The following is a 7,285-nucleotide window of genomic DNA, read 5'->3' as shown; positions in this document are numbered from 1 at the left end:
TAGGATATGGGATAAATGAGCATATTTGAAAGCAGTGAGGAAGAAGCCATCAAAGAGTGAACAGCTATAGATGGCAGTCAGGGAGGGAAGAAAGGAGGGGGCAAAAGTTTTGATAAGGGGTGAAGGGATGGGGTCAGAAGAAACAATGAGAGGGGTAAATTCTTAGAGAAGGCAAGAAATCCCCTTGAGATATTGCTGGGAAAGGTGGGAGAATTGAAGAAGGAGCAGGAGGTGGTGGGAACTAAAGAGGAGCAGGGGATATTTTAGGGAGATCATGCCTGATGGTTTCAATTTTATCAATAAAGTATGTGGCCATGTCACTGGGGATAGAAATGGGGGAAATGGAGGGATGGGCAGCTTGAGGAGGGAGTTAATCATCTGCAACAACTGGTGCTGGCAATTGGTATGGAAGTCAATAAGGATGGAGAAGTATTGTGGCCTAATGGAAAGAACACAGGTTTGGGGGTCAGAAAACCTGAGTTCTAATGCTTGTTCTGCCACTTGTCTGCTGTGGGACCTTGGGCAATTCAATTAATTTATCTGTGCTTCAGTTTCCTCATCTGTAAAATGGAGATTAAATCCTACTCCCTTCTACCTACACTGTGAGCCCCATGTGGGAAAGGAACTGTGTCCAACCTGGTTATCTTGTTTCTACCCCAGTACTTAGTATTGTGCTTGGCACATAATAAGCATTCAACAAATACTGTAATTATTATTGTTGTCAGGAAGAGTAGAAGGCAGAAATAAAGCAGGTGAGGATGAATTTCAGATGCCTGAGGTCAACTAGGTGTCTGGACCTTCACCAGCAGGGCTCAGCCACTCAAGCTCAGGAGCAGAAGAGACCTACTGTGTGGAGGTGAGTTTCAGGTTAGCAGAATGATATTAACAGAGGGAATGGGAAGTGAGGGAGTTGAATTCATTTGAGAAGGTGGTTGTGGAGAATGTCAATTATTCATTAAGCAAAAGTAGTTTGTGTATGGAGACCAAATAGGGTACAATGACTTTAGAAAATTGAAGGTGGTCAAAAGATTGGAGGTCTCTGTCGGTAAATAAGACAGATTTTCAGGGAGGGTGTGTGTGGACAGACAGCAGGTGAGGAGGCTGTGGTCAGACAGAGGAATTTCAGAGGTGGTGAAGGTATTCATTCATTCAGTCATTCATTGATGAAGCACTTACTGTTTGCAGAGCACTGTACTAAGCACTTGGGAAAGTATAATACAACAATGGACAGTGATAATCCCTGCCCAGAATGAGCTCACAGTCTGGGGGGGTAAAGGCGGGCGAAGATGGGGGACAGACATCAATACAAATAAATAAAATTACAGATATATATATATATATATTTTTATATATATAGTATATATTATTATTATTACTTGTTGATATAGATAGATAGATAGATATATGATAGATAGGTAGATAGATAGATAGATAGATAGATAGATAGATAGATAGATAGATAGATAGATAGATATAGATAAGTGCTGTGGGCTGCGAGGGAGGGAAGAGCAAAGGGAAAAAGTCAGGGTGACACAGAAGGGAGTGGGAGATGAGGAAAAGTGAGACTGTCTGAGAAGGCCTCTTGCGGGAGATGTGCCTTCAATAAGGCTTTAAAGTGGGAGAGTAATTGTCGGTAGATTTGAGGAGGGAGGGCATTCCAGGTCAGAGGCAGGATGTGGGCCAGAAGTCAGTCATGAGATAGGCGAGATCGAGGCACAGTGAGAAGGTTAGCACCAGAGGAGCAAAGAATGTGGGCTGGGTTGTAGAAGGAGAGATGTGAGGTGAGGTACAAGGGGGACAAGGTGATAGAGCACTTTAAAGCCAATGGTGAAGAGTTTTTGCTTGAGACAGGCAACCACTGGAGATTTTTGAGGAGGGGGATAGCATGTCTTGAATGTTTCTGTAGAAACATGATCCATGCAGCAGAGTTAAGTATGGATTGGAGTGGGGAGGGACAGGACATTGGCAATCAGCAAGGAGGCTGACACAGTGATAGGTTAAGTGATCTAGGTGTGATAGGATAGGTGATTGTTTTAACGTGGTAGTAGTTTGGAAGGAGAGGAAAGGGCAGATTTTAGCAATGTTGTGAAGGTGGGACTAACAGGATTTGGTGACAGATTTGAATATGTAGGTTGAATGAGAGAGAGGTGTCAAGGATAACACCAAGGTTAAGGGCTTGTGAGATGGGAAGGATGGTGGTGCTATCTAAAATGACGGCAAAGTCAGGGAGAAGATAGGGTTTGATTGGGAAGATAAGGAGCTCTGTTTTGGACATCTTTAATTTGAGATGATGAAAGGATTTCCAAGTAGAGATGTCTTGAAGGCAGGAGGAGATGTGAGCCAGGAGAGAGGGAGAGAGATCAGGCTAGGAGATGTAGATTTGGGTATCATCTGCATAGAGATGGTAGTTGAAGCAGTGTGGCTCAGTGGAAAGAACACAGGCTTTGGAGTCAGATGTCATGCTTCAAATCCCGGCTCTGCCAATTGTCAGCTGTGTGACTTTGGGCAAGTCACTTAACTTCTCTGTGCCTCAGTTACCTCATCTGTAAAATGGGGATTAAGACTGTGAGCCCCCCGTGGAACAACCTGATCACCTTGTATCCTCCCCAGCGCTTAGAACAGTGCTTTGTACATAGTAAGCGCTTAATAAATGCCATCATTATTATTATTATTGTTATTAAAGCCTGGGGAGTGAATGAGTTCTCCAAGGGAATAAGTGTAGATGGAGGGTAGTGTAGAGGGTAGAGATTGTACAGTGACTAGAGATGATGAGCTCAAGTGACTGTCCAAGTTGGTGAATGGGGGAGACAGGAAGTCTCTGGAATTGAAAAATGAGAGGAAGTGTGTGGTGGAAGGGTCGTCAGAAACATATAATAATAATAATACCTGAGCAGCTTCTAATTCCATGGGGCAATGATAGGGGGTACATACAAACCTAGAGAGGGGAAAAAAGGCATTTGAAAGACATTGTGAAATACAGTCTCAGATAATGCTACAACTCATGAACAATTGGAAGACCACATCAGGATACTGATAAGCCTGGAGGGCAGAACTCAGGAGAGGGGTTCTTCTCCCAGAGCAAAATGTCTGGGACACATGGAGATTCCACTGAAAGCAGGCATAGTCCAAATCCCCTAGCTCAAAAGAAATAGAGGAGAGTGAATCAATTCCACATTGGTTTCACCAGCTAAAATCACATGCATAGCTGGGACCCCACCTTCAGAAGCATCAGAACCTACTGATGATGAGTTGCTTGTACATATGTGCAAATGTGACTGAAAGACCAATGTGGAATCAGTACCCCCTCTAGAGGTTAATGCTGCTAAAGGTGAAGCCTACCACTAGGTATAAGTGTAATTTAAAAGCTCATCATGGGACAAATAACCCCTAGGAAATCTGTGTCTAGGGCTCAGAGTACAGTACTGGGAGTCAGGAGACAAACGTTAAGAAAGCCTAATAGGTGGAACTACTAAAGAAACTGGTTGTGTATTCTGTGCTACTTCTGGCTTGCCCTGACAAACAATGATAATGATAGTTGAGGTATTTCTTATGCCCTTGCTATGTTCCAGCACTGTAGTAGGTGCTGGGATAGATAGACCCAAAACAATCAAGTCAGACACAGTCCCTGTCCCACATGATGCTCACAGTCTAAAATTAAGGGAGAACAGGTATTTAATCCCCATTTTACAGACGAGGAAATTGAGGGACAGAAAGGTTAAGTGACTTGCCCAAGGTCACAATTTTATTCCCATTTTACAGACAAGGAAATTGAGGGACAGTAAGGTTAAGTGACTTGCCGAAGGTCACCATCAGGTCTAATGGGAAGATCAGGGTTGTTGGAGGATGCCAAGGTGAACTGAGAAAGGTCATTCAGTCTCCTGAGGGCCTCCCTGCTAGAAATCTCTTTTCCTGTTCTATGTGTTTGACACCTCTGGCAATCTCCTCTCCAGGGCCTGCCTGAACTCCCCTTTGGTTTGAGAGTTAATGATTTTACACCTGGAGTATGTAAAGTAAATCTTAAAAAGCAAAACTGAAAAAGAGATAAGGATTCCCTGCGGCAGGAAGCCAAGAATCTGATAGAGTACTGCAGTTCTATTTTTATATCTTTACAATGAGGCAGGAGCCCGAGATACTATTGAGAGCTACTTATCCCAATACAATAGAAAAAAAATCTCATTTTCCCCAAATTACAACATTCTGGCAAAGTAGCCAAGCATTGTACTAAGCGCTGGAGTAGATACAAGATAATCAGATTGGACACCTTCCCTGTCCCATACGGGACTCTCAATTATTGAGCCCACAACCTTGGCATTATCCTCGCCTCACCTCTCTCATTCAATCTACATAGTCACTCTGTCACCAAATCCTAATGGTTCGACCTTCATAAAACCCATGACTTCCAAGCCCATGCTCTTTCCACTAAGCCACACTGCTTCCCCCCTCCTTCCCAGGGGCGATTTATGCTGAGACGGCTTCTCCAATCATTGCCTGCTGATGCGGCATCTCACTGGCCAGGCTATCTTGCCACATGGAGACCAGCTCCAGGGGCTTGCAGAGTCTTGGAGGGTCTTGGAGCCTGTAGTGGGTGTGATGTTGCACAAATTACCCAGGAAAAGTACTGACAACTCACCCCCACCTCAGCCCTACAGCACTTATGTACATATTCGTAATTTATTCCTGATTACTAATGTTTGTCTTCCCCTCTAGACTGTTACTTGTGGGGAGGGAATGTGCCTACCAACTCTATTATATTATACTCTCTCAAGTGGTTACTACAATGCTATGCACCAAGTAAGCACTCAATAAACATGATTGAATGATTGATTAAGAGGATTATTATAATCCTATTGGATAGGCATGCAATCAAGGCAGGAAGGGGTTTGCTTACCTGGTGACTTCTCCCAGGATTAGCTCATTAGCACCCACTGACTCAGAATACTACCCTCCTGCCCCTTCCCCCCAACACACACACACGCACACACACGCACACACTGAGAGAAGACAATTAGCATAATATAGCAATCACTGACCTGCTTCCCATTCCTGGATTAACAGGAAAGAGCCAATCAGAGAGAGAAGAGTGGCCTAGAGGCATCAAGAAGGACCTAGGTCTACCACTTGTCTGCTGTGTGACCTTGAGGAAGTCATTAAACTTCTCTGTACCTCAGTTACCTCATCTGTAAAATGGGGATGAAGACTGTGAACTTCATGTAGGACACTGATTGTGACCAACCTGATTAACTTATATCTACCCCAGAGCTTAGTACAGAGCCTGGCACATAGTAAGCACTTAGCAAATAAAATAAAAAAACAAGCAATAAAAAAAGCAGAGTCAAGGAAGGGTGTTACCAAGCAGACAGAAGAAGTTGCAGCCATCTTCTTAAGGGAGGTCAGAGACCAAGCTAACAGTCAATCAATCAGTAGAATTTATCGAGTGCTTACTACGTATAGAGCATTTGAGAGAAAACAGTACATTTGATAGATAGGATTCCTGCCCTCAAGTCTAATGAGGGAAAGAACATATTAAAGTAAGGGAAGCAACCTGAGTAAAAGGATATGTACACAAATATCTGTTGTATAACCTTGGACAAGTCACTTAACTCCTCTGTGCCTGTTACCTCATCTGTGAAATGGAGACTAAGACTGTGAGCCCATTGTGGGACAGGGTCTGTGTCTACGCTAATTATCTTGTATCTACCCCAGCACTTTATACATTGCCTGGCACATATTAAGTGCTTAAAAAATGCTACTAAAAATGTTGAGTTTGAGGTGATGGTGGGTACAACAAAATACTGATATCTGGAAGGCAGAAGGAAATTTAAATTCTGCAGAAAAGGAAGAAGGTCAGGGATGGAAAGGTATATTTTGAAATTATCCATGTAGAGAGGGTAGTTGAAGCCATGGGAGTGTATGAGTTCTCCAAGGGAGAGGGTGTAGATGGAGAATAGAAGGAGACCCAGAACTGAGTTGCTGTAGTTCAGCTCTCCTGCCCAGATGATTGAGAAACCTTCCTCAGTGGCTACTCAAGGCTATTGCCATGATTAGAAGTACATGAGATGATTGAGGGAAATTTGGAGTCATAACTTATCAAGTTCACTTTCAGTGGGGAAGGTGATGGGCAAAATACTGAGCAAAGCACTGTGCAAAACACTGGGGAAAATACAAGAGATAGAATGGGCCATTTTTTCTAAATGACATTGCCCCTGGTCACATGACTCTCTCACTCATGGGGTTGTTTAGAGAAAACGTGGCTCATACCCTAGAGAGCTGCATGTACATTCACAGGTTTCCCCACTCTGCTCCACTCAGTCCTGCAAAGCTGTACTCACTCACTCTTTTTCCAAGGAGAGACGTGAGCTCAATCATTATTGTTATTATTATTATGGTATTTTTTCAGTGCTTTCTATGTGCCAAGCATTGTTCTAAGCACAGGGGTAGATACAAGGTAATCGGGTTGTCCCAAGTGGAGCTCACAGTCTTTATCCCCATTTTGTGGATGAGATAACTGAGGCACAGAGAAGTTAAGTGGCTTGCCCAAGGTCACACAGGAGACCAAGTGGCAGAGCAGGGATTAGAATCCATACCCTCTGACTCCCAAGTGCTCTTGCCACTAAGCCATGCTACTTGTCATGTTGTTACTGGGCAGCTTAGCCCACATCCATTTTCTCTGCAACCCTCTAATTTCTCTGTGTTCCACATCAGTCCCCCAACTTCACCCTCCTGGTCCATACCCTCTCCTAAAACCCAACAACCACTATCCACTGGCTTTCTATAGCTGAAAGTGTCCTGAGTGCCCTCCCACTAGCCCCTGCCCCCCACCCAGAAAACTTCAGTAACATGGCTCCACTTGTTCCTCCAACATTTTTCCCAATGTCCCCCAGATCCCACCCTCCAATCCAAATCCTAGCTGCTAATGCACCTAATTCCCTTTCCCTCATATTCATGACATGTCAGAATAAAACTACATTTTAAAATAAGGTTTATTTGTTTTCTGCACTCACAGTTGCCACCACAGACACCCAGTGTCTCCACTGTCTTGAACCTTATTTTCTTGGCTGTGCTTAATTCTGACCATATCCCAAACATGTCAGGTGAGGACAATCAATTAATAGTATTCATGGTACACTTATCACTCAATGAGTCAAGGAAGTTATTGAGCACTTACTGTGTGCAGAGAACTGTACTCTGTTTGGGAGAGAACAATAGATTTAGTAAACACTATCCCTGCCCTCTAGGAACTTACAGTCTACTGTGGGCAAAGCACTGCACTAAGAGCTTGAAAGAG

Source organism: Tachyglossus aculeatus, chromosome 17 (genome assembly GCF_015852505.1).
Source record: "Tachyglossus aculeatus isolate mTacAcu1 chromosome 17, mTacAcu1.pri, whole genome shotgun sequence".
Lineage (NCBI taxonomy): Eukaryota > Metazoa > Chordata > Mammalia > Monotremata > Tachyglossidae > Tachyglossus > Tachyglossus aculeatus.
The sequence above is the reverse complement of the archived record's forward strand: the minus strand, read 5'-3'. Positions refer to the sequence as shown.